The following is a 17,603-nucleotide window of genomic DNA, read 5'->3' on the forward strand; positions in this document are numbered from 1 at the left end:
TATCAAGGTTTTCTTACCATGGGGGGGGAATAAAGTGAGCCTCTAAGAGAGAAGTAAGATTACTACCTTCATGAAGACACACATAGATTATAAAGGCTCATCTAACATCAAGTGAAATAGTTTACAAGGATGTGACAATCATTATAAACATAACAACACATTTTCAACAAGAATCACTGAACTTACTGAAATAGTTCAATTACTCCAATATTGGTTAAAGCAAACATGAATCATAAACATTCAAAGAATAATATTAGAAACATTCACAATCCATGGCTGAACACATGTTGGCCTGAAAGGCTTTGATATTAAGAAAAATTCCCAACATACATAAATATAATGAACACCACTAGCTTCAATAGTGGAGCATTATAACCACTACTCACTCCCCAAAATTGCTAACTCTGTCTCTATAATTCCTTGTGGGAGAAGCCAAGGTTAAAACTCCTTTACATGAGAAATGAGGATCTATTCATAACTTGAGAAATGGCCTTTCACATCATTGTGACTCTTGAATTTCTAGCTTCTAGTAACCATTGTACTTCTAGAACCTCTGGAATTCCAAATGAATTTTGGAATTACATATGACTTTTAGTATTACATCATTTTTGGAAATCGATGACTCCTTGGTTCATACAAAAATCTTGGTCTTCCACTTATTTGTCTTTTATAATGATTACAATAATACACCATGAATTCCATATCATCATATGATGAGACTTGACATGTCACTATCTAGGATAATTGGGACTAATAATGAATGATCGCATAGACATTCTCTAGTGGTGACATGGATACCAATTGTATCTTCATCATTTATGGAGCTTCTATCGTTGATTTTCTCTACCCTCCAAAGGGTCTATGATCAAATGGAATATTTGGGATGCTTTTATTATCAAGGTTCAAGTGTGTTCTTCATTATTTTCGCGCTTCCTTTGTTTTTTATCCTTGCCCAATCTTCCTCATGTGTGATTTCCATGATGTTTATGAAGTACTTATATATGGAAATAAATCATGACGAGCAACCATCATCCTGAAATCTCCTATTCCACCATGTCTCATGCATATTTTATGTTCATACCTTTCCAGTGCACTCAAGAGGGAAAAAAAGGGGCTTCAGGGTGCACGGCCGCACTTTGAAAGGCTAAAGCGTTGAGGAGGAGATGTTTCATAGCTTCGACATGTGCTCACCCACTCAAAAAAAGAATAAAACCAAGGTCAAGTACATTTCACAAGTTCAAAGAAGGAGGGGAGAAGATTTGTGTTTCCCAAGTGCATTGTGTGCTCAAGGGAGTGATCGAGGGTATAGGGTGCACTCATGAAGGCTAAAGGAGGAAGGCTTCAAGCCTTCAAGGTGTGATCATGCACTCAAGAGCTCCAGGAGGGCACAGAGCACACTCCTAAAGGTTGAAGGGTGATGATGCATGCTTTAAGAGTGCACTGATGTGCTCAAAGAGTCCAAGAGCACAGATGGAGCATCAAGGAAGGCTGAATGGTTAATCTTAAGGTTTTTTCAGTGTGCTTGTGTGCTCAAGGAGGGCACACTTTTTCGAGTCAAAGGAGTTCACTCAAGGAAGACTTGGTCCGAGGAGGGTGAAGTTCCGAGTAAGGAAGGGGGGAGAGGGTTAAGGAGTGCATCCTACACCCTTGGAGGGCACATTCCACACTTTTGAATAATGAAGGATTCCCCATCAAGGCTTCGAAGTGTGGTGATGTGCTTTTAGTCTTAATGGATTTTCTTTGAAACCAAAGATGTGTTTAACTCTAGAATATGAGGCGAGGTGAGAACAATATGTGTTTAGACATTGAACCATGGGTGACATATACCAACTCCTCAAGAGAACTTAGAAAAACTTAAAAAATAATCCATATACATCAAAACACCACTTTATACACATTTCCCTAATGCAATGAATGTAGTGTGTGTGATTGCGACCCATGAGTGTCGTTTTGTGGCAACAAAGGTGTTAGTACCATGAAATTACCTAAAATAGGTTCTGATGAATGGGCTGACACTTGAGAGGATTCAAAGATGATTGAAACACACATAGAATAACATGGAATGAGAATTGGTGATCAAGGTGACTCTAGATTTGATAGTGATAGTAGGCGCCAAAATTCAAATGTAGTGAAATTTTAGAGGGTGTTGTAGCAGTGACAACACTTGGTGACACACTAGGTAGAATTTAGCTTCTGTGTCTCGAAATAAATTTTGATTAAGGTTCGGACCTTTAGGAAGTATTGATTGCCTTGATTTCCCCTTTTCAACCTAGTTTTCACATAGCACCCCACTTTTCTCAACTTGGTTGAAACACATAAAAGACACACCATATCACAATTGGTTCAATACAGGAAAGGGTAATGTGCATGGTGATATGATATTCAAAATACGATTTTTCATCTTTGTTCTTGCTCCACTACCAGTACACTTGCACAATACCTCAATGGAGAAACTTAAGGAGCACAAAGGTTGCTTTTCTACCATCGATCCTAACAATACATCTATGAAGTCACTTGCTTCACATCCCTACATAGGAAGCTTTATCTTCTTTCACCCTTTATTTATTTATTTTAATACAACTGTTCAATGGAACTTATTATTTTCAAAGAGGTGGAAGAGGGATCCCAAATTATTGAGAGAAGAGGAGGTTTCCCTTTCAGAGAAGTATTTTAAGACCTCTTATATTAGCCTGCTCGCTTTATATTCTCCCCTTATCCCTTCTCTACTAGATTGGACAAGTGTTAACACACAAGTAGATTTACACCAAGTTGTTAGAAAATCATTAACGGAGCAATGAAACACATATAATATCACAGAAACAAAACACAGTATCACATAAAAAAATAGAGACACAAATATTTGGTTCACCCAATTTGGGTTACGTCCATGGAGAAAAATCTAGCCCTTCCTTTTATATTATCCAGGAAAATGAGGAGATACAGCCTACAACAAATTCGTTGTAATTTCCTCTTTTCTCTCACAGAGTCTCCTTTATCTTTCTCGCTCAGAATAATAATACACAACCGCAATAAAATTCCCTCAAATAAACTGAGTGTTTTCTTCTAGGTAAAAAAACCCTAAATTTACATAAATTCTACCATCATATCAGCCACCTAATGAATGACCTGGATTGACTACAAAATTACAATAATTTACAAGGTAATTTTTCATCTATTTTTAGCTTCGATAGCATTACCCCCAAACCCCTGCTAGCCCCTAGATGCCCTAGCTACTAGGGATAGGCCCCGTGGACCCACGTGGGGGGGGGGGGGACATGTGCCACCCACATCCCCACATGTGGAGGCGTGTACAGTCTTCTCGGGGTATACACCCAACTGAAAAGAAGAACTTTGAGTCAGGAAGATAATCAGGCTCCACATGCATAACACATTGAATAGTTCAGATACTAGCATAGATACAGATCTAATAGGTTCCATCAAGGTTCTCATGTTGGATGAATCACATTTTCCATCTTTCCGTAGCTCAACCTATGGAATTTTCCCAAAAAATAAGGATAATAAGAGAAAGCCAAGCGTTGTGGTTGTCACACTTCTATTTTATTACACTACAAATCGTTTTGAGCCATTCACTTTACACAAGGCTCTTATTTATGTACACTGACCAAGAAACAAGACACAATAAGACATGACTTACATAACAAATGAATAGTGAACAAAATAAAGAGAAACAAAACAATTTTACAAGAAATGCATCCTATAGCTGCTATCGAAAGAAATGCTTTAGATCTCAACCATTTACTAGAAGGGGATCAATCCTCCCATCTAATGGTTTCAGATTGAAAGAATTTTGGTCGAGATTTTCATCAACAACAAATTGTCCAATCCACATAGGTTGGAACTTTGTGTGTTTCCCCTTTTCTTCATGGTATTTACCCCACTTGAGGACTAGTTCATCAACATCAAATATTTTTGGCCATGTAGACTTCTTATCAAACTAGTGCTTTGCATGGCTTTGATGTACAACAGATTGTTTTTTTCACCTTGCACGTTTATTCCTTCAATTTAAGTAGCTTATATATCCTCATCCGGACTAGGAGGCAAGGTTTACCTTGTGACTCTTGGGAGAGTTGCAAGGCCAAAAGATAAAATTTTGGAGGCAAGATAACTTCTTTACCACAAGCTAGGAAGTATGGTGAGGTTCTCAGGCAAGGGTTTGGAGTAAAATGGTCAACCCAAAAAGCAGTGTCCAAAGCTTTATGCTAGTTCCTTTGTTCAGAGAAGATGGTTTTCTTCATTATACGGATAAGATTCTTATTCATGGATTTAGCCAAACCATTTCCATTTAGATAATACTTAGATGCATGTTCCAATACAATTCAATTTTCTAATGCGAATTCATAAAGTTTTAATGATGAAAAATATGTTGCATTATCAAAGACAAGTGATGTAGGAATGCCAAACTTAGTCATAATATTTTGTTGCAAGAAGTGGATGACTTTGTCGTGTCAGATGAACTTCTTCTAAACAACGAGTGAAGTAATATGTCACTATTAAAAATATATCAATGTTTCTTTAATGAATGAGGAAAAATTTCTCCAATAACATAAAGACCCCACTATTGGAATGGTTCCTCAACTGCTACTGGTAGCAGTGCGGTGGCTAAATAATGAGCCTCATAAATGGGTAATTATATGGGCTCATTCTACCTCCTAAACTAGTCAAATCAACCATTCTCTTAGCTTATTGTATGATTTTTTGATTATATTTATGTTTATAGGGTGATTTGAGTTAGTTATTATGCCATGTGGTCTAACATGTATTTAATGCAGATTATTAATGGATTTTGAGGTCAACGTCATGGATCTAATGGCCAAACTGCAACAATAACTCAAAGTAGAGAGAGGAGAGGAATTATAGGAGGGAATCTCCCTCATTTATTGCTCCTCACTTCAAATTCTCCTTCATTCATCTCGGAGTACAAGCAGCCAAATCATGCACTAGAAGGCAGTCGAGCAAGTGGAAGATGATTGAGAGTTATCTCGAGTTTTGGGAGCCAAGCATCCCTAATTTTAAGGAAGCTATTGGTAGCTTCAGATGTATAAGTAGAGAGGCTTAGGGCCTCACTAGGGTAAACTTTTTTCTTATGTAAACTCAACTCAAATTTCGAGCTCACTATTTTATGACAGTTTTATGTAATCTTGCTATTTTTTGATAATGAAGATGGAATCCTTTTTGAGCTAGAACTGAGTTGCCTCAGAGGGCTGAAGCTCTTGTGTTAGGGCCCAATCCAAGCATCCAAGCTCCTCTTTACTTGTATTTTTATGCTTTGCTTCAGTTCTAGATTAGTTTGTTGTTAGATGTATTCCTCTTATGGTTGCAAATAGGTTGCTTTTGATGATTTAGTAGTTTGCTTCCATTTGTGCTTTTTGGTAGCAGGTTAAGCAGTGATCAGAAAAGTTTCAAAAGGCTAGCAACAGTGCCTTAGCCTCTCTTCCTCCCTCTAGGACCATGATTCGAGGCAAAGACTCTCTTTTTGCCCCAAAAACACAGATTTTCCTCATTCCTAGGACTTATAGTGTTTGTAGCTCTCGAGTAGGTTGATAGTCCAGTTTTTCTTTACTTTAGATCTTCTTCATCAAGTTCACTTCCTAATTTACAATAGTCCTTTTGCATGCTTTCCTTTCTTACAGAATTTCCCAGCATTTCCTTCTATGCATCATAGTTTAGGCCATTTTAATGCAAAACTCTATTTCTCCTAGAATGCATTCATTTCAATAGTTGCCTGATTTTCTTGGTTTCTATGCAGAAAATATCTCCCAATAGTATTCTAGCTTGCCAAAAATCACACCCTCCATCTGATTCATGCCCTATAGGTCTCCCAAACCTCACCTTAATTCTGCCCTAGTTTCCTTCATTTTTCATAGAACTTCTTCCTATCTCCTTTAGCAAACCGAATCATCTTTCTCTCTCCTGGTGATTCATGGTAGACCTTAGGCACCGGAACACCTCATTCCAACCTTCACCCACTCTCATACCCTCAAAACAACAGAAATTTCTCTCAGCCTCCTCCTTCCTGTAGTTACCCTATTGTCCTCCTGTAGTTTTCATGTGCCCTCCTGTAGTTTTTCCTGTAGGCTTTCTTTTGAAGGCCGAGTGTGGGAAAAGCCTACATAAGGCCACCTAAGACCTCCTAGGACCCATCCACACCATCCTACATCATCCCAACCTCCAAAAATGCCCTCTAATGTCACTTGTTTTCCACACACAATAAATTAGATGTATGTTAAATTCACATAAAAACACATAAAAATCCAAAAATATGTTTTTTGCTTATTTACTTCCAAAAATAGCATGGTTAGATGTTGTTTACTTCCTTGAGTAGGTAATGGAATTTATTTCACGATTTTCATAGTGTTTTTGGCAAAAGTAGAATTAAATTGTTAATTAGGGTTTATTAGGTTTTTCTTTACATTCTAGTTTTTCTCCTTTCTGCAATTAGAATGGCATATGTAGAGTAATCTTTCTTGTCTTTCATCATACATAGAGCTTCTTCTGAGATCTATAGAATTTGGCTTGAGCTCCTAGTGATCTTTCGCCAGCTAACCAAGTGACAACCTGTAGTGAGAACTAGTACTTGTGCATATAGCACTGATGCTTCCAAGTTTGTTACGAACTACCAGGTTGATAAAAAGTAAAGTTGGCAGCCCAGTAGTTGCAGCATCCTTGCTGCAATACTTGCGCTCACCACTGTTTTTCACCATTGCTATGGAAGCGTCAGAGTATTCTATGATTACTGCTTCCTTCTATTTCCTATTGCAACATTCTGCTAATAGTTTATTTCAGCAAAAGTGGACTAGTCATTTCCTTTCTTTTAGTTCGGCATCTCCTTACTTTCCTTTTCAATTCTGCAAATTTCCATTTAGAAAGTTTATTTCAGCTAGTTGCAGTTTGTTCTATTCAATCACAATTTCAGTTTCTGTAGGTACTTTCAATGCGAGTAAAAATAATCAAAACCCAACCAAAAAGATTTCCTTTCATGTCTCGTAGGAATAGAGATAACTCAGGAAAATTTTTGCCCAACACCTGCACAGCTTCACACAGTCATCCTTCTCTCTTATTTGGTGGCTACACTCTAGAAGAACCCTTAGGTGAATAGCCAGAAATATTTGAAGAACCTATAGGGGAAGAAGAATAAGAAAACATTCCTCCTGAGCCAATGGCTAAAAACAGAAATGCTAGGGGAAATGCAGAAAGAATAGAGGGTACCTTCCCCATTCGAGAGACCAATGGGGACACCAAAATGAAGAATATAAGTCATTCAACCCTACCCCACTTCCATGGTCTGACTATAGAAGATCTTGACACCTTCTTGTTCGAGTTTTCTATCATCTATCGAACTTATGACTATGCAGAAGACGAGCAAAAGTTGAAAGTATTCCCTTTTACTCTCAAGGATGCAGCACTACACTGGTTCATGGGATTACCTGGCAATAGCATTACAACTTGGGCTCAGATGCAACAAGCCTTTAATGACAAGTATTGAGACTATTGTAGGTCAAAAGATACTAAAGAAGAAATCTTTCGAATGACAATGGAAAATGATGAGTCCCTGGAAGACTATGAAGAGAGGTTTTAGCTCAGTTACAAAAGGGCCAGGTGTACACTTGACCCTGAGTCTCTGAAGTTGTTCCTACTCAGGGGAATTCGGGAAGACCTTTTAGACACCCTCCATCTACTGGTGAGAGGAGACATCTACCAACTATCCTATGAGGACATAAAGACTCTTTTTAGAAACCATTATAGAGCAACCAGAAAGAATTAGGTAGGGGGAGTCAACCCATAGCTAGTACCTCTTCTTCCAATTCATCCATTAAAGGTGAAACTGGAAACATGCTGGAAGACTTCAAGAGTGAGATGTTGTAGAATCTTACCATGCAAATGGATACCTTACATATCAAAAGAAAACAAGAGGAAGCAGATACGGCTTTGGCCATTTTTTGCCCTAGATGCACCAAGAGGCATCTTAGGAATGAATGCCCATTGAACTCTATAGAGGTTTGTTCAGTCTGTGAAGAAGATCATTCTACAAATAAGTGCCCCTCCTTGCCCTGAATTAAAACTGTATACCAAGGGGCCGAAGGAGTCATTGAACAGATCTATTACATAAACCAAAGGATGTCGCATGGACCTAGACCATACTAGCAGCGGATGCAAGGGACATCTCAGGCATACTACAACCCCAACCAAGTCACCTCCATACCTTCTTGGGGCCCCCCTGCTCATCCTTCTTGGTCCACGGCTCCTCCTTGGTATTTCCCATCTCAATATCATGCCCAACCAGCCACCCATTCATTTCAATTCTATGCTCAGCCGCAACCTCAGTGGTATGCATCTCATTAGGGGTAGAGGCCCTAATACAACTCTCTTCCCACTCTTCTGCCTCCACCACCTGCCCAACCACAACCGGTACCTTCTGCTCCACCAAGGCAACCCCAAATGCCTGCCCAGTCAAATCTGAACCCGAAGAATAGACAGGCTCAACAAGTGTATAGTGGGGAGCCATCATGCCCAACTTATGTTGTGGAGATTCAAGAAATTAACTTGCGATCCAGGAAAGTTCTCCCAAATAGCCAGTCTCCACCGAGGGAGGTTGAGGAAGATAAAAAGGAAATAAAACCTAAAGCAACTCCACCCTTTCCTAAGAGAATATCCATGACAATCTAGCCTACCCCAGAGGAGACTGAAATCCTGGGAGAATTGAAACATTTATGTGTAAAGATACCACTTCTCCAAGCCATAAAAGATGTGCCTATATACAATAGGTTGATCAAAGAGAAGTGCTTTACGCATCCAGGAAGGTGCAAGAGGGATGCCCCAACCATCAATGTCATAGGACAACTATCCAACCTGATGTTGTAGTAGACAATCTATCCAAAATATCTAGACTGTGGAAGCGCAGTAGTTGATGTCCACATCAATGACACAATGATCCCACATACCTTGATTGATCTTGGAGCTGCCATTAATTTGATGAAAAAGGACACAATGCTCAAACTTAACCTCCATAGCTCCTTGAGGAAGACCATGATAGTGCTATAGCTAGCAGACCACTTGATAATGGCCCCTGAGGGGATTCTAGAGGATGTGATGGTCTCCATCGATTCTTGGGAGTACCCTGCTGATTTCTTATTTCTTAAACCAAAGGAAAAGCTAACTGGGTATCATCTCATTCTGGGAAGACCCTGGTTGGCTACAACCGATGCTTACATCAGTTGCCGAGCTGGGAACATGACCATAAAGAAATGGCACATATCCAAGTAGTTAACCCTATATCCTCCTACCCAACCCTTGCTAGAACATGATCTACCTCTCTGGTTGGAGGAGTAAGATGAGGATAAAGTTTATTCTGCACCACTTTGTGCATTAGAAATTGGGGGGAAACTGCAAGATGAGGATGATATGATTGAAAATTTGATTCAGAATCCACCTCCCAGTGTATCACCATTAGAAGACATAGTAAGAGAAACCTAAAACAACCCCTCAACTGATCTCTATGTGGCCGACCCTACTTTTCTCTGTGTCAAAAATATAGATTTCGGTCCAGAAATAACATTGAAAATCAATCCATCCCTATCTACTTCCCAGGAGAAGGAGCTATGCAGCCTACTGAGAAAACATCTAGATGCCTTCACCTGGAATTATAAGGAGATGAAGGGAGTGCACCCTTTAGTATGCACTCATCACATATACATCAAGGAAGATTGCAAGCCAATCACGCAGCCTCAAAGGAGGATGAACCCAACACTTAAAGATGTTGTTAAGGAAGAACTATAGAAATTCCTTGATGCAGGGTTCATCTATCCCATCTCTGACAGTGAATGGGTCTCTCGTTTGGTGCTAGTGCTAAAGAAAAATGGTAAGTGGAGAATCTGTGTCGACTATTGGGAATTGAACAAAGCCACTAAAAAGGACCATTTTCCTTTACCTTTCATAGATCATGTGTTAGACGGTCTGGCAGGGAAAATGTTTTCCTCTTTCCTAGATGGGTTTAGCGGGTACAATCATATTCAAATCAGCCTGAAAGACCAAGATAAGACCACTTTCACTTGTCCTTGGGGTACCTTTGCATACCAGGTCCTTCCTTTTTGTCTGTGCAATGCTCCATCCACTTTCCAAAGAGCGGTATTGAGTATATTTCTGAACTAGTTCATGATGCAGTAGAAATATACATGGATGATTTTACTCCTTATGGCTCTGACTTTCACGAAGCTTTATCTAACCTAGGAAAACTTCTAGATAAGTGTATTTAGATGAACCTATACCTCAGTTTGGAAAAATGTGAATTTTTGATGACTGGAGGGACCATGCTAGGTCATGCAATATCTCAACAAGGACTATAGGTGGACCCCAACAAAATTGCCAACATCCAAAGGGTCCCACCTCCTCAAAATGTGAGAGATGTCAGAAGCTTCCTAGGGTTAGTTGGATATTATAGGAGATTCATTAAAGACTTTAGTAAGATAGTCTCTCCTTTTTTGGGCGTCCTAGGAAAAGATGTTGAGTTCATATGGTCAGATAATTGTCAAGAAGCCCTAGATACCTTGAAGAGAAAGCTAGTGTCTGCCCCAATTCTCAGAGGCCCAAACTGGGCCCTACCCTTTCACATTCACACAGATTCCTCGAAAAAAGCAACAGGAGTAGCCTTAGGACAAATTGATGAGAAGTTACCTTATGCCATATACTTTATAAGCAAAAACTTGTCAAAGGCAGAGTTGAACTATATAGTGACCGAGAAGGAACTCCTAGCTGTCGTGCATTCCTTAAACAAATTCAGACATTATATCAGAGTTTATCAAACCTTTGTGCACACTGATCATGCTGCAATTATATATTTAATGAACAAACCAGATGTAAATTCTTGCATTATTATATGGTTGCTTTTACTGCAACATTTTGATCTGACCATTATTGATAAACGTGGTAAAGAGAATGTTGTTGCTAACTTTTTTTCTAGACTAAATTTGTCTGCAGGTGAAGAAGGAATGGTGGATGACCAAATGCTGGATGAACACCTATTTGCTATATCAGTACTCTCTCCATGGTTTGCTGATATAGCAAACTACTAGGTTTTAGCACAGTTCCCACCACACCTATCCTCCAAAGAGAAGAGAAAGATAGTAACGAAAAGTGCCCCTTTCTCCTGGATTGGAGGCAATCTCTTCAAACTTGGCCTAGATCAGATCTTCAGAAGGTGTGTTAGGGAGCAAGAAGTCTTTGACATCCTCCTAACCTGTCATGATGAGCCTTGTGGAGGTCATTTTGCAACAAAAAGAACCGCCTTCAAGATATTGCAAGCAGACTACTACTAGCCCACTCTTCATCAGGATGTGAGGAGATATACAATCCACTGTGATTGATGTCAAAGGATGGGGAAACCCACTCCAAGGGATGAAATTCCCATGCAACCTCAAGTGACTTTTGAGCCATTTGAGAAGTGGGGCATGGACTTTGTGGGGCCTATCAACGCCCCTTCAAAGCAGAAGCAATACATCATTGTGTGCACCAACTACCTGAAAAAGTGGGCAAAGACAAAATCAATCAAAGTAGTGATAGAGGAAAAGGTAGCTTAGTTTTTGAGGGAAAACATTTTCTACAAGTTTGGGTATCCGAGAGAGCTGGTCATAGTCCAAGGCAGCCAGTCCACTTCCAACTTGATTGAAGATCTACTCACACATCATAAGATCAAGCACAGGACTTCTACCCCTTACCATCCAGAAGCCAATGGGCAAGTGGAGGTCACTAACAGAGCATTGGAAGGGATCCTAACCAAGGTAGTGAGTAGCAACAGAAAAGACAGGGTGGACAAATTAGTTGAGGCCACTTGGGCCTACAACACAACATGGAAGACCACCATTGGGTTCACACCCTATGAACTGGTCTATCGGAAGAAGGCTTTTTTGGCAATAGAGTTTGAATTCAATACCCTAGGGTTGGCAGCTCAGCTGGACCTAGACCTCAGCCATGCACAGAAAGAGAGATTAATTCACCTCAATGGATTGGATGAATACAAATTGCAGGCCCTTCTCCATACAGAGGTAGTTCAACTTTAGAGAAAGATAGGGCATGACAGAAATATCAGGGAGAAGAAATTCCAAGAGGGATATTGGGCACTACTGTATGATTCAAGATACAAGGAATTCAAAGGCAAGCTAAGGAAAAGATGGCTAGGACCCTACACTATGGAGAAATGCAATGATAATGGCTCAATTCTGATCAGAACCATTGATGATGAAGCCATCCCCATGCTTGTCAATGGACATCGGTTGAAAGTCTACAAGAAACACCTCTCTAAGTAAGAGTTTATTGAAGATTTGAATAAAAGAGCGATGGTAGTGGAGCATGTCTTAGCTTCCACTTCACCCACTCACTGAGAAAAATAAAAATAAATAAATAGTAAGGACTCAAGTCAAAACCTCCATGAGGCACTTGAGTCCCATCATTGGGTTGAAAACCTCTTCTGAGGCGTCTCAGTGATGTCAAAATAAAAATAAAAAATGAAAAGAATAAGATCCTTGGGTGAAAAAATCCCTCGGAGGCACCCAGGGTAGGTGACTAAGGTGAAAACCTCTCTGAGGCGCCCTAGTTGTTTTCAAAAAAAAAAAAAGAGAAGAAAAAATGAATTTTTATTCAATTGCAGGTTTGCAAGAGGACTACAGGGAGCAGGAGAAGGTGCCAAAGGGGACCCTGACATTCACACCAGCATCCATCTCATCTTCTCCACACCTTCCTCTATCACTTTTGGTATCTCTTTCACCCCACTATACCTCTTTTTCCAAAACTGTGTTTTCTACAGGAGGCTCTTGTAGGAATCACAGAGAGTCAAAAATGTCTACAGAAGGTATTTTGAGGGACAAGAAAAGCTTAATGAGGAACCTATAATCCCTCTTACCATCTTCAACCCTCCTTACCATCATTTCTAACTCTGCATCACACTCCAAGCATCATTATTTCCTTCCTTTTCCAAGAAAAAACACAGAAAAATAGTTTTTGGTTTAAGAAAAAACAAAAATAAAAGGAGGAAAAGGAACCATTAACCTTACATGAAGCTTACCTCCTTTCCCTCCATCATTTATCTACACCTCTGGCATCATTCTTGAGCTCCAAGAAAGGGAAATAGTTGAAGTTTCAAGGGGAGAAGCAGTTACTAGAGCTCTTGTAGGAATTCCTATAGCGGATGATCCCATGGAAGTCCAGAACCAACAGCAAAAGAGTGCAAATATGAAGGTTGAAAAGGCACATGTAGCTCAGCTCCAGCAGAAGAATAACCTACAAAAGTACACAACCACACATTAGCTAGCAGAGACAACATGCATGAAGGAAAATGAAGACATACAACAAAGAGAGCCACAGCACCTCACAGCCAATACACTCGAATCACAAGTAAGTAACTAAATCACTCCTTTATCTGCATTTGTGTAATTAGGAGTCATGCGAAGGCAACAAGATGGTTGATATTGAACGAGGGAAAGGTGGCCAGCTAACTTGGCCACCTTCATTTACTTGACTCCACTTATCCAAGATGTCACCCACACGTGCGCACAGTCAACTCAAGCGCAAGATGCCAAGGACAGGTAGTGGGGGCAAGAGTTAACTCTGATGAAATGATGAGGGATGATTACAAGGAGGGGCCATGATGACCAAGTAGGTGGGGACCAATGGTCTGAATATGGGCAACATACACCTTGCCAGCTCAACACTCAATTGAAAATATCCATAAAGGGTAACGAGTACTCCTCCCCGAGCATTCTCACCACCTTTTCTTTAGCTTCTCCTCGTAACTCAGCCACACAGTAGTCTTCTTGTTCCCCCACAGCCTCATAACCACCATCCTCCAACAATTTCCTCCATATTTTTGCTCTCGGCATCTTCTACAAGAGCACCTACAAGAAATCTACAGGAGGGATAGCGGGCTTCTACAAGAGGGGCAGTGAGTCATTTTGAAGGGAAAAAACATGATTTTTGGCATGAATTTCAGTCTAAAGAGGTAGGGTTCTTGAATTCCCTCTTATTATATATCAAAATATGAAAGAGTGGTCTCAATTTGAGGAGGAAATAAGTCTTTAGGAGGGTAGAAACACATAAAAAGAATTTCTATTTTTATTTTAAACACAATCTCCTCTGTTTTTCTATTTCATTCAAAATTCTCTGTCTCCACCTCCACATTTGGTTTTCAAAAGAAGTATAGACAGTATGATAGGGGGTTTTATGAGAAAGGAGCCCACTAACTCCAGTAGGCTCCATGCACATCCTCAAGTGGTGGATATATTCACAAGGGAAAATTGGATGAATTTCTTTGAGAAATTTAGAGGTTTGATGATGAAATTGCCCAAGAATTTTCTTTCTCTCTGGTCCCTCACACAAGAACTCATGCTACTATAATCATTAGAGGCCTCTCCATTGAAATAACCCCTAAATTCATCAGTAGGTTCACTACTCTTCCTCTTGGGCTGCCTTGGAGTAAAGATGAGAAGCCAATTGGCCAGGCTGCCAAGAAGAAATTTTTCCAAGATAATGAAACCCCTATTGAAGATAAAAATGGAATTAGGAGGGCTAGTATACCATATCCCTAGGATGAGGTTAGCTACCAAATAATAAAATACATTTCTTATGAGGGGATTTACATCATTGTTTATGGATACCATTTCAGAATTTTCCAAGACTTCAGATATGGCATGGATACCCTAGCACATCAAAAGCTCAGTATCCCTTACTTTCTCCTTCAATCCCTCATTGACTCGAGCACCAAGGTACAAGAAGGAAATTCAAAGTAGCTAGCTCAACATGGCCTCATGAATATCCTAGTGGAAGAGGCCCTCCATACCCTTACACTCCCTATAGCATGTGAAGTTTTCAGAAATATGATAGTTGAGGATGACATCAAGGCATTAACCTATGATGTTAGTCCTGCTGTTAGTGGGGAGGGAGAATAGCAAGGAGGAGAAGATGAAGCCAATGGTGACATAGCAGAAAAAGAGATAGAAGTGGTAGAAAAGGAGATAGAGCAGGAGGAGGAAAAAGAGATAGAAGAGGGAGAAAAGGAGGCAGAAAGGGCAAAACAAAGAGAATAATCCCCTGAAACTTTGGAAAGAGAAGCAGCAGCTGCCCTCACTGCCCTCAGTACACCAATCAAGCAGAAGCAGAAGAGGAAAAGAAAAACCTCCATGTATTTCAGGGCAAGGAAGAGTACTCGAATTAAAATAGGCAAACCTCAGCCCTCATCAACAACTCCCATTCACATTAAATATTCACCATCTGCCAAGGTGAAAGAATCTCCTTCCAAGATACCCATAACCTATGAAATAGGGACTACACAACCTTCTACATGGAATGGGAAGGCAATTCTACAGGACCAAAAACCAGACCTGCAGGAGGCTAAAACAGTCCTACAGGAGACTGTATCCAAACTACAGGAGAATCAAAACCTTGAGGAAAGGACAGAAGGACAGAAAGAGGTGAAAGAAGAATCACAAGAGCTACAACAACCTAACCCCTAGCCTAATCTTGACTCATATTATAGAATACTTGAGGGAGGCAGGATAATCCCATAGAAATTTGCAATTCCACTGTTTTTCAAATTGGAAAAATAAAGAGTGAGAGCACATAGGTGGATGCAGCTAGCCAAATCCAAAGGAGTTGAGGATATTGGCCACATGGAAAACAAACTCAGGGAAATGGGCAGGGAATTAAGTGCTCTCCGAGATAGAGAAGCCATCACAAGTAGCCACCTTGAGAAGGAGAATGAAATACTAAGGAGGCAGTTGCAGGAGAAAGAGACTTATTTGGCATACATGGCCAGCTTATCCATGGAGGCATTACAATGCAGAACACCAGCCAAATCTTATGGCATCTATCTGAAGGATCAATGGCTTCAATTCCAAACAAAAACTTTGGCACAAAGAGGCCCAATGCCTTTCCAAGACTATAGGCAGTTCATGGATTTGTGTGACCAAAGCACCTCAGAGGATAAAGCTAAGATGGCAGAGTTATACCTACACAACATGGCCCTCATAGACATGAATGTGTGGGACCCCAATGCCAAGCTAGGGAATCTGTAATTAATGCCCATGGCCTCATGGATGAACCATGAAGAATTGAGGGTAGAAGAAATGAAAAGATTAATGATAAAAAAGTAGAATGAGCCATTAATGATAAGATTTGAGCCATCAGATCCTATGGCACTCATCAGCACACACAACCTTCTTGCCAATGACCCTTAGATGGCCCCTGAATATCTATCCAATCAAGCACAATCCATTGCACACTTTGAAGATATGCAAAGGCTACATGGGGATGACTGTGTACATGCATGTATGAGAAGATGAAACACCCTAGCCCACAGCTTGCAGATTAGAGAATACCATTCCCCAATGAGGCTGAGGGAGGCATTGAAAAGAGTGCCAATGTACAAGCACTCCATGCAAAGGCTGAAGGTCAACTGGATTGGCCTCAAACTAAGTCCTCCACTCCTATTAGGCATGCTGGAAGGCAGAAGAGAAGAAGAAGAGAAGGAGCAGTGGAAGGACATAGACAGAACAACAGGATTTTATGGAGAACATGAGTAGACCACATCAAAACCCTGGAATGCTAGGGAGGCCACCATGGACATAAAAGGTGAAGAGGTTGACTAGGTTGCTTAGAGGATGAGCAACACCTTCAGTAGGGGGGTGATGATGAGCCTCATAAATGGGTAGTTATATGGGCTCATTTTACCTCCTAAAATAGTCAAATCAACCATTCTCTTAGCTTATTGTATGATTTTCTGATTATATTTATGTTTGTAGGGTGAGTTGAGTTAGTTATTATGCCATGTGGTCTAACATATATTTAATGCAAATTATTAATGGATTTTGAGGTAAAAGTCAAGGATATAATGGCCAAACTACAACAATAACTTGAAGTAGATAGAGGAGAGGAATTATAGGAGGGAATCCTCCTCATTTATTTCTCCTCACTTCGAATTACCCTTCATTCAGCTTGGAGTATAACCAACCAAATCATGCACTAGAAGGCAGCCGAGCAAGTGGAAGATGATTGAGAGTTATCTCGAGTTTTGGGAGCCAAGCCTCACTGATTTTAAGGAATATGTTGGTAGCTTCAGATGTATAAGTAGAGAGGCCTAGGGCCTCACTAGAGTCAACTTTTTGCTTATGTAAACTATGCTCAAATTTCGAGCTCACTATTTTATGATAGTTTTATGTAATCTTGCTATTTTTTGATAATGAAGATGGAATCATTTTTCAGCTAGCACTGAGTTTCCTTAGAGGGCTGAAGCTCTTGGGTTAGGGCACAATCCAAGTAGCCTAGCTCCTCTTTACTTGTATTTTTATGCTTTTCTTCAGTTGTATATTAGTTTGCTGTTAGATGTATTTCTTTTATTGTTAAGAATAGGTTGCTTTTGATGATTTAGTAGTTTGCTTCCATTTGTGCTTTTTGGTAGCAGGTTAAGCAGTGATCAGAGAAGATTCAAAAGGCTAGAAAATTGCCTTGGCCTCTCTTCCTCCCTTTCGGACAATGATTTTAGGCAAAGACTCTCTTGCTGCCCCAAAAACATAGATTTTCCTCATTCCTAGGACTTCTAGTGT

The sequence above is a fragment of the Pinus tabuliformis genome, chromosome X, assembly GCF_031772625.1.
Source record: "Pinus tabuliformis cultivar Carrire ecotype Pingquan chromosome X, CPIR1, whole genome shotgun sequence".
In the NCBI taxonomy this organism is placed as follows: domain Eukaryota; kingdom Viridiplantae; phylum Streptophyta; class Pinopsida; order Pinales; family Pinaceae; genus Pinus; species Pinus tabuliformis.